Raw genomic sequence first — 20,999 nt, 5'->3', positions numbered from 1 at the left:
CTCTGCTGGCTAGCAGAGGATAGCAGAGCCCTGTCCACGTTCCCCCTGCCTTCACTGTCTCAGTGCTAGCTGCAGGCGGCTTTCTTCAAACCCTGGTGGAGGCTCAGGGCCTTCTCTGGCCTTGGGAACACAGCTGACTCACGTGGAAGGGGGCAGAGGGGCCTGGGAGTTAACAGCCCCGGCTGCAGGCCCTCACCAGTGACAAAAACTGGTGAGGCAGTGTCCTCAGCCTTCTCACTCCTGGAGAAGCCATTCCTGAGGTCTGATCTTTATGTTTTTCCAGAGGTGCCCGTGGGAATGCGCTCCAGCTGCCAGAAGGCCAGCCCACCTGCTCGTTCAGTCCTGCCTGGCTCCCCGTCTCACTTCCTCCCCTCCAGCAGTGCTTCAAGGGACCCTCTCCTCAATAAACTGATGGCACACACACAGCATTTTTTTTCCTTGCCTTGTATAAAGCAGTTCATAAAATCCATGTTCTCAACTCAGGCCAAACTGAAAGCTATTTTTATTACATATAATTAACCTAATTTACGAAAAAGAAGCAGGCTTGGGGAGCTGGACAGCATTGAAACAAGTGTGGAAGCTCAAAAGTTGCTTTTCTAGAATTAATGTTAACAGCCTCAATATAGCATTTGAAATTGTTTTTAGAATCTTGAACTTGAGTTACTCAGATCCAGGGCTGAGTTTGTATGGGTTAAATAATTTGTCTATGGATTCAGCATGAGTGTTTCCAAGGTGGTTCTAACTTCAAGCATTAGATAAGCTTATTTAAGAAGTTGGAAGTGTGTTACTGTGCAAAAGCTTGGAGGAGTGGCTAGAGAAAAATAGAGAATCCATCCATCGGTGAACCACCTTTCAGCTCTCACGTCAACTGCCCTGGTTTGATGTGTCACAACGTGGTATTCCACAAGCTGTTGCTGTACATTGCATCTTTATGTTTATGATATAACTATGGAGAGGTTTTGTTTAAATTGGAAAAAAAAATTTTTTTTCAAAAGAACTGTTGCCAAGCTTACTCCCCATCTTTTGGCTTTTGCTTGAATCTTGGTCTTATTTCAAAGGCTGAGAGCTGTTACCCAGTGGAGCCTCGAGTTATGAAAGTCCAATATTTTTGAAATCTTAAAATTAAAAAATCGTTTTTAATTTTCAAATGCTTATGTTTTAAATTTGGGAATTATCACATTTTACGGACCAAAATAGCACATTCAGTTTTTGGCAGCCTCTGTCCTGCCCATGCCAGTAAAAGCAGCACCATATGGTCTGACTGCTGTTACACTGGGAAGCCCACACCCTGTGGAGACATTGCCTGGCATGAAGCGGAGCTGCTACTCCCCATATGCTTATGTTTTTAAGCCAGCATATCGACCAGGATATATTAAGACTCCAGGATATCCTATCCATTGAGTCTTGTAGCCCTTTTTCCTACCAGCTTTAACATTTGACCATTATGAAAACACAAGTAGTGCTGGAAACTTTATGGACTCTGTCACCCAACCTCAGAAAGAAACTTCTGAATGACTTTCCAAGAACGGAAAATACATACCTTTTAGAAGATAGTCGATAAACGTTTCAGTGCTAGTTAATTGCTGAAACTTAATTGCTCATTCCCTCCATAGCTGTCTCCTCTCTTGATGATAATCTCTTCCTCTCCTGACACCCTGCTCCCCTGAAATACCCAGAATGATAAGACTTTGCAAATATTAATCTTTAGGTATTGAAAGATGGGCTGAAAGTTGTAGTTCTTTGTGATGGAAAAAGTTTGCTTACTTATTTTTACACGTGACTTGTTTTTCATTTATTTATTTAGCTGCTTCGGGTCTCGGTTGCTGCAGAGGGACTTTGTTGCCCCGAGGCATGTGGGACCTTAGTTTCCTGACGGGTTGAACTCCCCTGCATTGGAAGGCAGATTCTTAAGCACTGGACCACCAGGGAAGTCCCCAGAAACAGTTTAGAATGAGCAGGAAGGAGGCATAACTGCTGCTCTGTTCACTTCTGTGTGTTTTGTCCTTTGTTGAATAGGTGTCCTGAGTTCTCCAAGTAATCGCCCTCTGCCTGTTCTTTGTCTCTTTGATGCTGGAGCTGCCATTTAGTTCATTGTAACCTGCATCCAAGCATTTTGGTAACCTTACAAAATTACCGTTAAGGCTTTCCAGTAGAAAATTAGCTAATTCTTCTGAAACTAAAGGCTTTCCAGTAGAAAATTAGCTAATTCTTCTGAAACTAAGTTTTGTTCATCATATAGAGTATGTCTGTAGTTTTCAATAACTTTCTTTATTAATAGCTATTCTTGAAACAGCATTTACTGTGTTAATTGTTTTGGGCACTGAGTATGTGGAATAGACAAAATTCCAGTCTCCAGAAATAGATAACCAGGTTCTAATGCAGTGTAATGCTTTACTGGACAGATACACAGTATACTATAGTTGTATCTTGAGGCAGCTCCTGAATTTTCAAAGGAAAATGTAAAACCTTGACATTACAATGAAGTGCTTATAAATGTTATTGCCTGGTCTGTCAAAAAAGTATTTAAAGCTCAGAGAGAATTAAAAAAAAATTTTTTTTTTATTGAAGGATAATTGCTTTACAGAATTTTGTTGTTTTCTGTCAAACCTCAACATGAATCAGCCATAGGTATACATATATCCCCTCCCTTTTGAACCTCCCTCCCATCTCCATCCCCACCCCAGCCCTCTAGGTTGATACAGAGCTCCTGTTTGAGTTTCCTGAGCCACACAGCACATTCCCGTTGGCTGTCTATTTTACATATGGCAATGTAAGTTTCCGTGTTACTCTTTCCAGCATCTCACCCTCTCCCGCCCTCTCACCATGTCCATAAGTCTGTTCTCTATGTCTTTTTCTGCATTGCCGCCCTGTATATAAATTCTTCAGTACCATTTTTCTAGATTCCGTATATATGTGTTAGAATATGATATTTATCTTTATTTTTGACTCACTTCACTCTGTATAATAGGTACTAGGTTCATCCACCTCATTAGAACTGACTCAAATGCATTCCTTTTTATGGCTGAGTGATATTCCACTGTGTGTATGTACCACAGCTTCTTTATCCATTCATCTCTCGATGGACATCTAGGTTGCTTCCATGTTCTAGCTATTGTAAATAGTGCTGCAATGAACAATGGGATACATGTGTCTTTTTCAATTTTGGTTTCCTCAGGGTATGTGTCTAAGAAAGCTCAGCGAGAAATTTATAAGGCTGGTTCAAGCTAAGTGACAAATAACTGAAAAATTAAATGTAGCTTTATTTATTTATTTTTAATGTAGCTTTAAATATTTTATGTTATTCTAAAATTTGAACAACTAATAGTCATGTGTGATTTTTCAAAGTTAAAATTTTGAAGAATTCTAATTTTAATACGAATATAGTGAAGTATTTTGATGGTAATGCAGATGCCTCATGTTTGAATTTCTAAAATAAGAATCTACAGGTACTTTACCTTTTGATAGAAATGTGGTTTAAATCGGTTATTTTTCAACAGGAATGCTTTTGGTATTTTGAAGGAATCATTCCTCCTCGTGCAGTACTGTCCATACATTGAAGAACATTTAGCATACTCAGCCTTTTTTTGTATTTTTTATATTCCTAAAAAATGTTGAATACCTGCTTATAACTGTTTGACCCAATACCACTGAGGTGGCTATTATTAAGTGTAAGTGAAGACCCATACGTATTTCGGATCTTCTGTTTTTAAAGGTAGTAAATCATAATTAAAACATTGCCATCTAAATGCTAGTGTTGCTCCCCCTCCCGAGTTGGAGTGATAAAGAAAAAAATCCCGTCACATTTTCAGACGTACCTGGTTGGGAGTTGACTAGCTCTGTATTACATAGTACTTTTGTTCTCTGTACCTGAGTATCAAATTTTACTTTCTGAACATAAGAGGGTTGCCGTGGCCTTCAGTAAATAAAGCATCTCTTTCTCTCATTTTAGAGTACACGCCTAGGTATCAGTGTTGGGGCGGGGGGGGGCGGGTTTCAGCCGGCTTGGTGCAGGCGCCTGTAGCTCTGTTCGCTGTTGTTCAGTCGCTGAATCGTGCCCGGCTCTTTGCGGCCCCGTGGGCTGCAGCGTGCCAGGTCCCCTGTCCTCCACTGCTTCCTGGAGGGCTCTCACATTTGTGTCCATCGAGTCTCTGATGCTGTCTAACCATCCTATGAATCTCACAAACATTGTCTCACACTAGGAACAGTAACCACATCATGTGGAAGATGTAGTACTCAACCTGATCTTTCTTTTTTTTCTTGTAAGCAGCTTTATTGAATTTTATTCTACGTATCTTAGAGTCCACCCGTTAGCAACTTTACCATCATTTGTGGTATAATCATCACCATAAACCACTTTTAGAACATTTTTATCACCCCAGAAGTATTTCTCATGCCCATTTATAATTAATCCCTGTTCATTCCCATACCTAGGCTCCACTAACCTACTTTATGTCTCAAAATTTGTACCTTTGGACATTTTATATAAGTGGAATCATCAATATGTGACCACTTCCTTCTTAAAAATTTCTCTGTGGCTTCTCTTTCGGACTGTTGTTACCTGTTTCGATCTTTTCCTCTATCGGGGGCTTGAATGTCATGGTTCTGTTCTCACTCAGACCAGGTGATTTCATTCCAACCTAAATGTAATGATTCCACATCTTCTTAGCAGCCTCAGCCTCCTTTCTGAGCTCCAGACACTTGTCGCTCACTCACTCCTCCCGCAGCTCAGCCACAGGCAGCTCAGCCTCACCGTCTCTGAAGCTGAGCGCAGGCCTGTGGATTTCACTTCTCAGTGGAGGCACCACCACCCGCCCTGTTCCCCAGCCTGCAAAGCAGAACAGCCGTCATCCTTCATGCTTTCCCTCACTTCCACATCCAGTAAGTTACCGGCTCTGAAATCACCCTCTCAATGCCGCATGCGCTGAGTATAGTCCACCTGTTGAGGTAGTGTAAGTATGCCCTGTGGTTTGGGTCAAGAATCTGCAGAGATTCTACCCAAGATCAGACCTTAACCGGAAGTGTCGTCCTCATCCATTCAGATTCACAAGAATAAACCTAGCACGCTTGTAGTAACAAGATTGTCTTTAACAAGTTTCAGAATTCTTTTTATCAACTTTAATTTTATTTTAATTTTTAAAGTTTTATTGTTAATAAAAGTTACACAATTTAAAAAAATCAGTGGATTCTATGATGTTTCTTAAGAAATGTAACAGTCTGTATTTCTCCTTACAATTCTTTTTAAATTAAGGTTAAAACAAAGATTCTTTTGGCTTTTCCCTTCCTACTCCCATATACCCGATGTAAAGTTTGCCATTTTCTGTAGAAGAATAATTGACAGTTTTCCCATAAAACAAAATTGGTACTCGCATAGCAAATTGAGTGTCTATTTACAGTGGTTTGACACAGGTAGAGGCAATTTCCTGTTTAGTAAGTAAACAGAGTAAAGGTTTATGACTTTACAAAAGAGTAACATTCCTTTTTATTCTTTTATTTAGCAGCAGATTTTAGTTGGATAAAGAGCATTTTAAGTTTTGTATAGAATTGACTTAGATTTTCAGGGCACTCAGATCACAAAGACCGAGTGAAATTTGTGAAGAACAGAGTGGAACATGGGATAGAATTAGAAATGAGTTGTTAGACTTCAGTAGAAGCTTACAAGAAATGTCTTTTCTAAGCAACTGGAAAGCAAGCTAAGGAAACGGGTTTTTCTTTCTGTCTAGAAGATGACTTTGCCATTACTTCCTCTTCCCTCTTGAATTATTTTTGTTTGTTGTTTTAGGGACATAATCATTTTTTGCCCTTAGTTCTCTCTCTCTCTCCCCCTCCATCCCTCTTCCAGATCTAATCCATTGGTGTTTATTTGTATGAATTTTTTTTCTTAGTCATTTCTGAAAGCTTCACATGCAGGATGTCCAGTTTCTCCTGAAGGAATTGGATTTAAATAAATAATGGTGATGAATTCCTTTAGAGGCATTCAAGGGAACTCCAGAAATGTAATTCTTGATAGCTCTTTCTCCATCCTTGCTGTTCCATCAAGTTCATGGGGTCGCAAAGAGTCAGACATGATTGAGTGACTTTCACCTCACTCTTCACCACTAGCACCACCTGGGAAACCCCAGTAGGACTAGGAAGGAACGAATTTCACAGTCTTAGCTGCTTTACTCGCCGTGCAGAAAGAAAGCTAAATGTGAGAGAGAAGTTTTGAATTTTGTCATTAATGGAAACTGTAGCCTTAAGCCAGTACACAGATGTAAGATGCTTTTGTTGTGTCTGATCTTTTTCATGGCAATTAATTATGTAGGCTAGATCTACTTAATCTCAAATTCAAAGACGAAAGTGATTAGTCATCTTTGGTAAAAAAGAATCTGCTATTCATTTTTTTCTATTTTTTTCCATGAGATTTTTAGAGAAGATGTATAATTATATAGAATAAGCTATTGGTGAAACAGGGTAAAGGTTAAAGAGGTAACTTACGTTTTTAGGAATTTTTCTAATACTGTTTTTAACTGAGGTACTACCACCTCCAGGGGGGCAAGGAAGCAAAATAAAGCCGGAAACATTTAGGAACTTTTTTTTATTGAAGTATAGTTGGTTTACAGTTCTGTGTTAATTTCTTGTGTACAGCAAACTGATTCAGTTATATCTCTGTGTTTATATATATGTGTGTGTATATGTATTTTTATGTATGCATGTATGTTTATATGTGTACACACACATTTTTTTTCATATTCTTTCCCACTGTGGTTTATCACAGGATGTTGGATATGGTTCTCTGTGCCATACAGTAGGACCTTGTTTATCCATTCTGTATGGAATCATTTGCATCTGCTAACCCCAAACTCCCCATCCATCCTCCCCCATCCGTCTCCCTCTTGGCGACCACAGGCCTGTTCTCTCTGTCGGAGTCTGTTTCTGTTCTGTAGGCAAGTTCTTTGTCATACTTCGATCCCGGGTGTAGTGACGTCACAGGGTTCACTTAGTTTACTCTCTGGGTCCCCCGTGCTGCTGCAGACGGCATTCTTTCATTCTTCTTTACAGCTGAGTGGCTGTTCCTGGGCCGTGTCTTGGTGCATTCATCTATCGAAGGGCATTTAGGCTGTTTCCATGTTTTGGCTGTTGTGAACAGTGCTGCTGTGACCATAAGGGTGTATGTATCTTTTCGAATTATATTTTTGTCCAGTTATATGCCCAGGAGTGGGACTGCTGGATCATACAGCATCTCTGATTTTTGTTTTTTGGAGGAACTTCCATACTGTTTTCCACAGAGGCTACTCCGGCTTATATTCACAGCAACAGTGTAGGAGGGAATACACCTTTTCTCCATAGTCTTTCCAGCATTTGTTATTTGGAAACCTTTTAATGATGGCCATTTTGACCAGTGTGAGGTGATAGCCCATTGTAGTTTTGATTTGCATTTCTCTAATAATTAGTGACCTTGAGCATTTTGTGCCTTGTGCCTATTGGCTATTTGTATTTATTCTTTGGAGAAAATGTCTATTTAGGTTTTCTGCCCATTTTTTGATTGGATTATTTGGTTTTTTTTGTTATTGAGTTGCATGAGCTGTCAGAGAAACTTAGGCATTTTTAATGCTCCCAAAATGAACTTATAAGAGATTGTTTTAAACTAGGGAAGTCAATTTTCAGCCTGTTTCTCTGTTTTGCAGGCTGGAACAAATTAGTGACCAGTCTAATAGGTTACTTGGTAAGTCATGGATGTTGAGGTCATTTGTTCAGTGTCAAGCCTTTTAGAAAGGCAATATTAATACCTTCACTTTCTTTTCAAACTTCATTAACTTGCTGTTAGTCCAAAACTATCCCATATTATTTTATGTTTTAAAATGTGTATTTGGTAATCTTGAGATAAAGTTTAAAAATTAAAATTCTGGCTAAAAGTTTTTAGTTAGTTTTTAATTGCTCAGTCATGTCTGACTCTTTGCGACCCCATGGACTGTAGCCTGCCAGGCTCCTCTGTCCATGGAATTCTCCAGGCAAGAATACTGGAGTGCATTGCCATTCTCTTCTCCAGGGAATCTTCCTGACCCAGGGATCGAACCCGGGTCTCCTTCATTGCAGGTAGATTCTTTACCGTCTGAACCACCAGGGAAAAGTTTTTAGTAAGTTAATTAGATGAGATAGTCTAAGATATCTTCGGGTAAATTATGTACTAAATTTAAAAAAAAATAGGTCATGGGTCACATATTTGGCTTATGTATATGCTTCTGAATTCTTTATGTTAATGGCATAAGTAGCCACCACATTCATAATATTGTAAGATTCTTAACCAGACAAATGACTCAGTAGGTATAAAGGTGTGTACAGTACAGCTTACAGTTAAAGTATTCATTTTAAATATGTCTTAGAACGTTGCAGTTTGTGAATTTTATTTAGTACATATTACAGAGAAAAAGTTGGCTTAAAGCTCAACATTCAGAAAACTAAGATCATGGCATCTGATCCCATCACTTCATGGGAAATAGATGGGGAAACAGTGGAAACAGTGTCAGACTTTATTTCTGGGGGCTCCAAAATCACCACAGATGGTGATTGCAGCCATGAAATTAAAAGATGCTTACTCCTTGGAAGGAAAGTTATGACCAACCTACATAGCATATTCAAAAGCAGAGATATTACTTTGCCAACAAAGGTCCATCTGGTCAAGGCTATGGTTTTTCCAGTAGTCATGTATGGATGTGAGAGTTGGACTGTGAAGAAAGCTGAGCGCCGAAGAATTGATGCTTTTGAACTGTGGTGTTGGAGAAGACTCTTGAGAGTCCCTTGGACTGCAAGGAGATCCAACCAGTCCATTCTAAAGGAGATCAGTCCTGGGTGTTCTTTGGAAGGACTGATGCTGAAGCTGAAGCTCCAATACTTTGGCCACCTCATGCGAAGAGTTGACTCATTGGAAAAGACCCTGATGCTGGGAGGGATTGGGGGCAGGAGGAGAAGGGGACGTCAGAGGATGAGATGGCTGGATGGCATCACTGACTCGATGGACGTGAGTTTGAGTGAACTCCGGGAGTTGGTGATGGACAGGGAGGCCTGGCGTGCTGCGATTCATGGGGTCGCAAAGAGTCGGACATGACTGAGCGACTGAACTGAACTGAACTGAACTGACAGAGAGAAATTTTATATAAGTGCTTGAAGCTTTTCCTCTTGCATACTGAGGTGAAAATAAAAATCAGAGAGAGTCTAGGTAGAAGATTAAAACAAGTTCCTTGGCACCAAAAGCAAGCTATTCAGAGAAAGCGCATCCAAAACTGACTTTCTATTGTTCCTCACGCCCCAGTCTTTTTTTTTTTTCCTTCTTGTGAAACTGAAAGAAAACTACGCCTGGGGTTGTTAGATACTAGCTCTTGCATCTGAGTAGATATGGTTATGCTCTCCCTAATGCAGAGAGCCTTTCCACAATCAAGCTCTGTGACGTGGATTATTTAGGAAGATTTCAGTTGGGAAAATGCTTTTAGGTGCTTTCTGAGGCTCACTTTGGTTACTTGGTCTGTGCTTTTTCTGTGGTCCATGAGGCATTTCATTTGTAGTAATATCACATGTCAGAATTTAGAATATTTTCTTTGAAATAGTGAACTTGCCTCTAGTCATAGAGCCTTCTTTTCTATGTTTTTAGTGTAGACTAAAGATTCAAGAGACCTGAAATCAAGGCCTTGTACTTTAGACATTAGATTTCCCAATAATCTTCTGAAGAATAATAATTGTGATGATCAAAATTTTTAAGATACTATTGTAAGGTCTGAGTGTATTTGAATTCTTGATATATAATCTGTTGCTTCATAAATAGGCTGTTTGCTTGGATGAGAATACTCAAGTCTCTGACAGATTTATCTCTAGGAATTGCTTGAATCAAACAGTGTTAATTTAGTTTATTGACTTCCCTGGTAGCTCAGATTGTAAAGAATCTGCCTACAGTGTGAGAAATATGGGTTCAGTCCCTGGGTTGGGAAGATCCCCTGGAGAAGGGAACAGCAACCCACTCCAGTATTCTTACCTGGAGAATTCCATGGACAGAAGAGCCTGGTGGTTTACAGTCCATGGGGTCACAAAAAGTTGGACACAACTGAGTGACTTAACACTTCCTAGGGAAAGATTTTCTGAAACAACAATTATATATATTTAACATGGGTGGTCTACAGTCTTAAGTTATATTGACAGAGTTGGTTTTAGTTATCATCCCGCTCTTATGATCATCCTAGCCTAGAGAATGGGACATTATCATCTGGGGACTTGGTCTGGTCTAGGATATGGATGTTGCCTATTTCCTCCCCACCACTACCTGATTTGGAATAGACAGTGGAAGAGGAAAAAGAAAAATACGGACTTGGAAGAATATATCATTAAACTTCCTTTTTGCCCCAAACATGAAGATATATTCCAAATATTTTCAAAAATGTTTGTCTTAAAATAGAATTATCCTTGGTTTTCCGTTTTTTCTTTTTTGCATGTGGTACAAAAATCAAAAAGTACAGAAGGTTATATACTGAAAAATAATTATATGTGTCCTTTCAGAGATAATATATACAGATACAATCAAATATGTATGTCATAGATCTTGAATTCTTATTCTTTGCCTCCATGAATTATGTTGCTTTTGGTGTTTATTTGATTTTATTATGTGCAGAGATGGAAGGGCCAGTATTATCTTCCACTGCCCTGTGAAGTACGTGAAGTACGATTTATCTGTTTTGTGGACATGAACTTTGAAGCCTAAAGAATTATGTGACTTGATCGAGGCTTGCTATACAGTGAATATGCAACAGAACTGAAATCAGAGCTTAAATTTTTCTGGCTCCTAGTCCGTAATTCTTTCTACCATGTTGCTTCTAAAGCATGATGAAATGAGGGGATCTGTTGACGGTGTTTATTTCTATGAGGTAATGACAATCTGCAGATGGTGACTGCAGCCATGAAATTAAAAGATGCTTACTCCTTGGAAGGAAAGTTATGACCAACCTAGATAGCATATTCAAAAACAGAGACATTACTTTGCCAACAAAGGTCCGGCTAGTCAAGGCTATGGTTTTTCCTGTGGTCATGTATGGATGCCAGAGTTGGACTGTGAAGAAGGCTGCACGCCGAAGTATTGATGCTTCTAAACTGTGGTGTTGGAGAAGACTCTTGAGAGTCCCTTGGACTGCAAGGAGATCCAACCAGTCCATTCTGAAGGAGATCAGCCCTGGGATTTCTTTGGAAGGAATGATGCTAAAGCTGAAACTCCAGTACTCTGGCCACCTCATGCGAAGAGTTGACTCATTGGAAAAGACTCTGATGCTGGGAGGGATTGGGGGCAGGAGGAGAAGGGGACGACAGAGGATGAGATGGCTGGATGGCATCACTGACTCAATGGACGTGAGTCTGAGTGAACTCCGGGAGTTGGTGATGGACAGGGAGGCCTGGCGTGCTGTGATTCATGGGGTTGCGAGGAGTCGGACACGACTGAGTGACTGAACTGAACTGAATGACAATCCTGTGAGTAGCCGTTTTAGAAGGATTTTGATGCTGTGTTTCTATGGTAGTGGTATCACACCCTCACAGTTCAGAGGACTGTGTCATTGTTGATGAATTGTCTACAGAATAATTTATAGATGTTAGCCACTTGAGACTGAATGATAATGCTCTGGGTGTCACTTTTGTATCATGGGCACCAAAACTGACTTTATCCATGAAACTGGGCAATGAAAAACAAGGTCTTTTATCTCTACAGCTGTGTGCCTGCTGTGGCTGGAAGCCATGTTGATAGACTTGTCTAAGATTCTTTCCCATGGGGCTTAAAGGGGAATCTGGCCAAGCATTTGATAGAACGCTTGACTGTTTTCTTCCCCCCCAAATTAGGACCAAACTGGATTCTAAATTTCTAACTCTTCTCCTAGGGGGAAAAAAAATGAGTGAGTGAGTCAGCGGTAATTTTTCCCTCCTCGCTGATTATAGGCTCTCATGCAGATGATTTCATTCCAGAAAAACTTGTGCTTCACAATAGTGACGTGGTCCCAAATGGAAAGCTGATGTAAAAGACTGAGTGAGCTCTATAGAAAGAAATATCTCTAAACATCTTTTGTGGATGATCTGTCTCATATAGTTTATTCAGTTCAGTTCAGTCGCTCAGTCGTGTCCGACTCTTTGTGACCCCATGAATCGCAGCACGCCAGGCCTCCCTGTCCATCACCAACTCCCAGAGTTCACTCAGACTCACGTCCATCCAGTCAGTGATGCCATCCAGCCATCTCATCCTCTGTCGTCCCCTTCTCCTCTTGCCCCCAATCCCTCCCAGCATCAGAGTCTTTTCCAGTGAGTCAACTCTTCACATGAGGTGGCCAAAGTACTGGAGTTTCAGCTTTAGCATCATTCCTTCCAAAGAAATCCCAGGGCTGATCTCCTTCAGAATGGACTGGTTGGATCTCCTTGCAGTCCAAGGGACTCTCCAGAGTCTTCTCCAACACCACAGTTCAAAAGCATCAATTCTTCGGCGCTCAGCCTTCTTCACAGTCCAACTCTCGCATCCATACATGACCACAGGAAAAACCATAGCCTTGACTAGACGGACCTTTGTTGGCAAAGTAATGTCTCTGCTTTTCAATATGCTATCTAGGTTGGTCATAACTTTCCTTCCAAGGAGTAAGCATCTTTTAATTTCATGGCTGCAGTCACCATCTGCAGTGATTTTGGAACCCCAAAAATAAAGTCTGACACTGTTTCCACTGTTTCCCCATCTACTTCCCAGATGATGGGACCAGATGCCATGATCTTTGTTTTCTGAATGTTGAGCTTTAAGCCAACTTTTTCACTCTCTGCTTTCACTTTCATCAAGAGGCTTTTTAGTTCCTCTTCACTTTCTGCCATAAGGGTGGTGTATTTCTCCCGGCAATCTTGATTCCAGCTTGTGCTTCTTCCAGCCCAGCATTTCTCATGATGTACTCTGCGTATAAGTTAAATAAGCAGGGTGGTACCTTTAATTCAGGGTAGTAAAATGGGGGGGGATGGGGAAGGAGTTCACAGTATTTCTTAGGGTATAGAACATTACTTGATTTCGTAATTTACATTTTTTTAAAATAAACTTTAAGATTTGTAAAACCATAACCAAATATGTATCCTTTTGGCCGTAATGTAATGATGTATTTTGTGTTCAGTAACTAGATTGTTATATCCATATTTGCCATTCCCTGCTCTGGCGACAGAAGATAGATAAATTTGACTAATTTTGAGTGTTTCCATTTGGTTATTTTTAACTAGTTGTAGAGTTTTCTTAAGCAAAAATAAGATGTAATTTGATTTCTTGAATTAAATTTTGAGACAGAGCATCTTCATGGGTATGGATACGTCTGTCAGTGAGTCAGGAGTTGATCAGTTTAGTGGGGGCTCTTAAGTCTAGTAATGAGTTACATTATTATGCTTTCATATTTTTAAAAATAGGGCTAAAACCTCACTGAAGGTGAATGAATTAGCACTTGACAAAGCTGCAAGTCTTTTGCCCGTATTGTTTATATACAAGTAAGTAATATCTGAACTTGAGCAGACGCATTCACTAATTCCTACTATTTTATATGTATTATAAAGACCATTGAAGTTATTTTCATTTTAAAGGTATAAGAAAGTAAGTCTTGACCTCATCTTAATACCCTGACTGTCCAAGAACCAGGGATAAATGGGCTCTAGTTTGTTGGAGGAACCTTGCCTATCTATCTTTTATCCCTTTAAATTGCATCGTGTTCCCACAGAAGTATATATAATAACTCTACATTATTCTTCGTGTTGTCTTTGGGCTCTGTCTCTGAAGCACACCTACTGCTCTAGTCAGTAGTCCACGCCAGCGCCTCTAATGGGGGTGGGGGCTGGCACGTGATGACAGTGAGAAGCCCCTCGATGTCTGCTGTTCATGCTGCCAGATGGTCCTGGTGCTGGACTGGCAGAGAAATTACCCATGAGTCCCCAGGGTTGGCCTACGTGACTGATGCTGCCAAACATACCCACAAGTTTTGTAACACAAGATGAAGACACCTGTGTGTCTTTGGAGGCCAGAGGTATTAAAGGACATGCAGGAAGAAATGTACAAAGTGTAGACTGCTAGTCTTCTACCAGTCCCAGCTGAAGAATGCTGCCATGACCTCCACTGTGGATGGAGTAATAGTCAAGTTTGGCTAGGGTTTTGGGAAAATGAAATAATATATCTCATATTTTAAAATATACATATTATATATATATATATATATATATATATTATATTTCTACTGTGGGCAAGATGGAGAAGGAAATGGCAACCCACTCCAGTGTACTTGGCTGGAGAATCCCATGGATGGAGGAGCCTGGTGGGCTGCAGTCCATGGGGTCACAAAGAGTTGGACACGACTAAGTGACTGGGCAAGAACCTCTTTGAAAAAATGGAGTATCTCTTATAGTCAACATAAGAGTCCAAAATGCAGTACTTAGGTCCTATCTCAAAAATGACAGAATGATCTCTGTTCATTTCCAAGGCAAGCCATTCAGTATCACAGTAATCCAAGTCTTTACCCCAACCAGTAATGCAAAAGCAGCTGAAGTTGAACGGTTCTCTGAAGATCTACAAGACCTTCTAGAACTAACAACCAAAAATGATGTCCTTTTCATCACAGAGGACTGGAATGCAAAAGTAGGAAGTCAGATATCTGGAGTAACGGACAAGTTTGGCCTTGGAGTACAAAATGAAGGAGGGCAAGGGCTAACAGAGTTTTGCCAAAAAAACACACTGGTCATAGCAAATACCCTCTTCCAGCAACACAACAGAATATTCATCACACGGATGTCACCAGAAGGTCAACACCGAAATCAGATTGATTATGTTCTTTGCAGCCAAAAATGGAGAAGCTCTGTACAGTCAGCAAAAACAAGACCGGGAGCTGACTGTGGCTCAGACCATGAACTCCTTATTACCAAATTCAAACTTAAATTGAGGAAAGTAGGGAAAACCACTAGACCATCCAGGTATGACCTAAATCAAATCCCTTATAATTATACAGTGGAAGTGAGAAATAGATTCAAGGGATTAGATCTGATAGACAGAATGCTTGAAGAACTATGGACAGAGGTTCATGACATTGTACAGGAGACAGGGATCAAGACCATCTCCAAGAAAAAGAAATGCAAAAAGGCAAAATGGTTGTCTCAGGTGGCCCTGCAAATAGCTGAGAAAAGAGAAGCTAAATAAGCAAAGGAGAAAAGGACACATAAACCCATTTGAATGCAGAGTTCCAGAGAATAGCAAGGAAAGATAAGAAAGCCTTCCTGAGTGATCAATGCAAAGAAATAGAGGAAAACAACAGAATGGGAAAGACTAGAGATCTCTTCAAGAAAATTAGAGATACCTAGGGAACATTTCATGCAGAGATGGGCTCAATAAAGGACAGAAATGGTAGGGACGTAACAGAAGCAGAAGATATTAAGAAGAGATGGCAAGAATACACAGAAGAACTATATAAAAAAGATCTTCACAACCCAGATAATCACGATGGTGGGATCACTCACCTAGAGCCAGACATCCTGGAATGTGAAGTCAAGTGGGCCTTAGGAAGCATCACTATGAACAAAACTAGTGGAGATGATGGAATTACAGTTGAGCTATTTCAAATCCTGAAAGCTGATGTTGTGAAAGTGCTGTACTCAGTATGTCAGCAAATTTGGAAACCTCAGCAGTGGCCACAGGACTGGAAAAGATCAGTTTTCATCCCAATCCCAAAGAAAGGCAATGCCAAAGAATGCTCAAACTACCGCACAATTGCACTTATCTCACACGCTAGTAAAGTAATGCTCAAAATTCTCTAAGCCAGGCTTCAGCAATACGTGAACCACAAACTTCCATATGTTCCAGCTGATTTTAGAAAAGGCAGAAGAACCAGAGATCACATTGCCAACATCCGTTGGATCATAGAAGAAGCAAGAGAATTCAGAAAAACATCTACTTCTGCTTTATTGATTATGCCAAAGCCTTTGACTGTGTAGATCACAACAAACTGTGGAAAACTCTTAAAGAGATGGGAATCCTAGACCACCTTACCTGCCTCCTGAGAAATCTATACGCAGGTCAAGAAGCAACCATTAGAATCAGACATAGAACAACAGACTGGTTCCAAATAGCCAAAGGAGTACGTCAAGGCTGTATATTGTCACCCTGCTTATTTAACTTCTATGCAGAGTATATCATGCGAAATTCCGGGCTGGATGAAGCACAAACTGGAATCAAGATTTCCGTTCGGGCTGGATGAAGCACAGGCTGGAATCAGGATTTCCGGGAGAAATATCAGTAACCTCAGATATGTGTTGACACCACCCTTATTGCAGAAAGCGATGAAGAACTGAAGAGCCTCTTGATGAACGTGAAAGAGGAGAGTGAAGAAGTTAAAACTTAGCATTCAGAAAACTAAGATCATGGCATCTGGTCCTGTCACTTTGTGGCAAATAGATGGGGAAACAATGGAAACAGAGTTTATTTTCTTGGGCTCCAAAATCACTGCACATGGTGAGTGCAGCCATGAATTTAAAAGACACTTGCTCCTTGAAAGTAAAGCTAGTCTTTTGACCAACCTAGACAGCATATTAAAAAGCAGAGACATTACTTGCTGACAAAGGTATGTCTAGTCAAGGCTATAGTTTTTCCAGTAGTCATGTATGGATGTGAGAGTTGGACTGTAAAGAAGGCTGAGCACCAAAGAATTGCTGCTTTTGAACTGTGGTGTTGAAGAAGACTCTTGAGAGTCCCTTGAAGTGCAAGGAGATCAAACCAGTCAATCCTAAAGGAAGTCAACCCTAAATATTCATTGGAGGAACTGATGCTGAAACTGAAAGTCCAATACTTGGCCCACCTGATACAAAGAACTGACTCATTGGAAAAGACCCTGATGCCGGGAAAGATTGAAGGCAGAAGGAGAAGGGGACGACTGAGGATGAGATTGTTGGATGGCATCACCAACTCGATGGACATGAGTTTGAGTATACTCCAGGAGTTGGTGATGGACAGGGAAGCCTGATGTGCTGCAGTCCATGGGGTGGCAAAGAGTCGGACACGACTGAGTAACTGAACTGAAATATATATATATCTCAGAAGCAAGAGCCTCCTAAGAAGGCAGTAATGGCCAAATAGTTAGCACATTGTGCTTTGTCACTGTGTCTGCTCTTGGGGAAGAGGAAGAGAAGATTGAGGCTAGGGAAGTTGCTGCCTTGTTTGCACAGAATGCACAGTGATTGGAAAACAGTTGGAATGCAAAGGCCTGAGCAACAGGCAACTGCAGGAGCTGGCTGAAATGGAAACCAAGAAAGCAAACATGAAAGGGGCCTTGACTAACAACCAGTTCAAATGATCAGGAACTTTCTCTGAACCCGGACTGGAAGCAAACATTTAGATTAGGAGGAAAAGGATATTTTCTTTGATACCGTGGCCTGGCTGCTACCTTTATGTCCCCAGCAGAAGGCTTTATGTTGCGCTCTTTGATTCTTCTATATTCAGTGAAGTCTATGAGTCCATATGACCTGCTTTCTAGAGATGGATTTTTCTGAATCTTTTCTGTTTATAGTATATAGGTCTTCGCTACTATTTTTTTTTTCCCCATTTGGTGTAAACTTCTTGAGCTATGTAAAAACTCTATGAATAGATCAGTGCCTAAGTATCTCCAGTTTCTTAAGTAGCTGTTCTTATTCCTTCTTCAAAGTTAATAAAATATTTAAAGATTATTTTAAAAGTATTTGCATATTTTTTCCCAGTTGTTACCCCACCACCCACTGGGGAAGCACACAAGTAAATAATAATAAATTGAATCACCACTCTCTACACTGTATTTAGCATAATGTATTAATTAGGACTAAAACAAACCATTATTTGACATGAGTTTGAGCAAGCTCTGGGAGACTGTGAAAGATAGGAAAGCCTGGCGTGCTGCATGGGGTCACAAAGAGTTGGACACGACTGAGTGATTGAGCACACAGACACACCATATGTTGTTGTTTAGTCGCTAAGTCTTGTGCAACTCTTTTGAGACCCCATGACCAAGGCTCCTCTGTGCATGGGATTCTCCAGGCAAGAATACTGGAGGGGGTTGCCATTTCCTTCTCCAGGGGATCCTCCCGACCTAGGGATCAAACCCATGTCTCCTGCATTGCAGACAGTTTCTTTACCACTGAGCCAGCAGGGAAGCCCTTCACCGTCGCCTGGGAATGGTCCCCTGGTGCTCCCTGCGTCCTTGCTCAGGTCTCAGCCTTCTGACCTCCTCACCTTGGTGGTGTGCCTTGTCGCCCCCTCACCCCTGCCCACACACAGCGCCATATCAGCAAATCACAGCCTCCTCATGTCAGCAAATCACAGCCGTTAGTTGTTCCCTCCTCTGTTAGTCTGTCTGATTTCTGTCATCCTAACTCAGAAAGCATGGTGGTACTTCTTTCATTCTTTAAAATATTAGCTCCTTCAACTCCACAGTCAACTTTGTGTGATGGTTAGGTGTAGACTCATGTTTTACCTCCCTTATCATATGTACTTGAGAGCCAGCCATCTGTAACTCTCTGTCTTCCTTTCTTTTTACCTCCCACTGAACCTGTTCGTAAATCCTTTCTGAAAAGATGAGTGAACGTTAAAGAATCATATAAAAGCAAAGCTCTTGAGTGAATCAGAGCATTGTTGGAGGGCACAAAGCCTGTGCTGATCGCTGTTATTTTGGTAAAACAATCCTTAGCAGCTATCCCTGGGTACAAATAGAAAATAATTCTGGTTGAGCCAGAATGAGGCACTAAGAGGAACTTAGTTATGAATCTGACTGAGGGTTAATGTTCAGTTTACACTTGCGCAGGAGAAATTTACCAAGACTGAAAGACTGAGTTGATCTAATCATCACCCACTGTAGTGTTTTCAGTTTGCTTTTTTGGTGGGCGTGAAGGAAGTGGTTTGGGCCTAGTTAATAAATGAATTGCTTATATGACTGGAAGTTTACTGGGTCCTTCAAGAATAAATTTGTAGAAGAATTTACCTACTGCTGCAGCAGAATGTTCCTCAGAAGGAGGCATCAGGCTGTTTCCTAGCCTTCAGATTTTTGCAAGGCCACGAAAGCAGCAGTACTGCTGATTTGTTTGTTTTCTCTTGGTGTTTAATGCATAGAGTCTATTGCCACTGAATTTAGTATCAGGTATGATCTGGTGGGTAGTTCAACTGGAGTAGATGTGATTATAGAATGTTTCATATTTTAGACACAGTCTAACTCCCAAGCATTTCTGTTTTAGAAACTGGGACAACTTCCAAGTTAGTTTTGTGACTCCTTTAATTTCTCCTGCCAGACTCATTAACTCAGCCTATTCGCCTTTGGGGAAATCATACTTCCAGACTTGTACTCTCTGTAAAAATCATCCTCTTAAGTGAATGTGATGGTTGAATTAATTGAGAACATTCAGACTCAACCTTTCCAGCAGTGTATTCTGAAACCTGTTTGTTTTGATTTTGACCAGCCGAGAATGATTAAGATCAAGCAGTAGGAAACTGTAATCATAATATGCAAATTACCTGCATTAAAGGATGTGGAATTCAAATACTGCTATTTTTCAGTTCCACGTCTCAGATTTTATAGACTCAGAGAGCCGGAGAGAATCTCAGTCATCTTAGACAAATGCTTCTTTTTTGAAAAAACATAGTACACATTTATTTTTAAAAAATCCAAATATAAGTGGACCCATACAATTCAAACCCATGTCATTCAAGGGTCAGCGGTATTGCAGAGTGTCATTAGTTTTGATTATAAACTTTGATTATTATTCTGAAGACTGCTATAGTAATGTCTAATTAACAGTGTGTTTCAGGTGTACAGCAAAGTGATTCAGTTATACATATTCATGTATATTCTTTTTGAAAGTCTGTTCCCATTTATGTGGTTATATAATATTGAGCAGAGTTCCCCGTGCTATACCATAGGTCCTTGTGGGTTACTCATTTCAAATATAGCAGTATGAATGTGTCAGCCCGAACCTCACTAGCCGCCCCTCTCTTACCCTTCTCCCCTGGTAACCAACCGTAAGTCTGTTTTCCAAGTCTGTGAGTCTGTTTCTGTTTTGTAAGTAAGTTCATTTGTGTCTTTTTTTATTTTTTTAAGATTGTCCATATAAGCAATAATCATACAATATTTGTCTTTCTCCGACTTATGGGTCTTTTTGAGATGATGATAACAGCTGTGGATTCTCTTCTCAGGAAAACATACTTGCACGCAGAAGTTTGCGTTCTTTTTCAAGACAACCTTACTCCTAAGTCTGTCATGAACCCTAGGTGATGAAATCCCTGTTTTAGTCCAAAGCTTGTCCTCTAGGGTCTGAAGAAGTGAGACATCTGAAGTCACAGAGCTTCTGTAGCTGACACTACTGCTAATCTGTTGGGTTTCCTCCCCCCAACACCCCCCTACACACACACACAATTTCTATCCCTAAAAGCCCATTCTGAGTTTACGGAACTTAGAGGAAGGGTTAGGGGTGTTAAACCTTAAAATCAACTATTTCAGCTTGTCTTACTTACCCAGTTAGGAGATTAAAGTATAGTAATATCCCAAACATTTGAATCACTGATTTAGAAAAGTCAAATGAACTAATCAAAGTTTTTTATAACCTGTTGTGGTTATTTGAAGGGCTCATCCGGATCCCTTTCCATGCGTGCTCAATTGTGTCCTACTCTTTGCGACCCCATGGACTGTAGCCCGCCAGGCTCCTCTGTCCATGGGATTCTCCACGCAAGAATACTGGAATGGGTTGCCATTTCCTTCTCCAGGGCATCTTCCTGACCCAGGCATCAAACTTGGGTCTCCTGGCATTGACAGGCGGATTCTTTACCACTGAGCCACTGGGGAAACGCCAGTCTAGATCCATAGTTGATCTCATTACCAGTTTCTTACCCAGGCCGCTGGCCTCTGAATTCATCAAATAAATCAATCCAGAGCACTTGTTCCGTTTATTCATCCTGTCTACCTTTCTTTGATTAATTTTTTTGTTTGGTGTTTGTTTGGCCATGAGGC

At 40.6% G+C, this 20,999-nt stretch overlaps 1 protein-coding gene and 1 long non-coding RNA gene across 2 annotated transcripts in view; both read left to right on the top strand.

Annotated features, from left to right (window-relative positions):
• Window positions 1-15,996, top strand: part of LOC133229950 (uncharacterized) — a 51,444-nt gene extending 35,448 nt beyond the window's left edge. The window contains exon 2 of the long non-coding RNA XR_009730676.1: window positions 284-15,996. This is a non-coding gene — a long non-coding RNA (uncharacterized LOC133229950). The remainder of the gene's footprint in view (window positions 1-283) is intronic.
• The window catches only part of GLG1 (golgi glycoprotein 1), a 127,739-nt gene that overhangs the window by 53,847 nt on the left and 52,893 nt on the right, over window positions 1-20,999 (top strand). The gene's annotated exons all lie outside the window — the stretch shown is intronic.

The sequence above is a fragment of the Bos javanicus genome, chromosome 18, assembly GCF_032452875.1.
Source record: "Bos javanicus breed banteng chromosome 18, ARS-OSU_banteng_1.0, whole genome shotgun sequence".
Classification (NCBI taxonomy): Eukaryota; Metazoa; Chordata; class Mammalia; order Artiodactyla; family Bovidae; genus Bos; species Bos javanicus.
The sequence above is the reverse complement of the archived record's forward strand: the minus strand, read 5'-3'. Positions and strand labels throughout refer to the sequence as shown.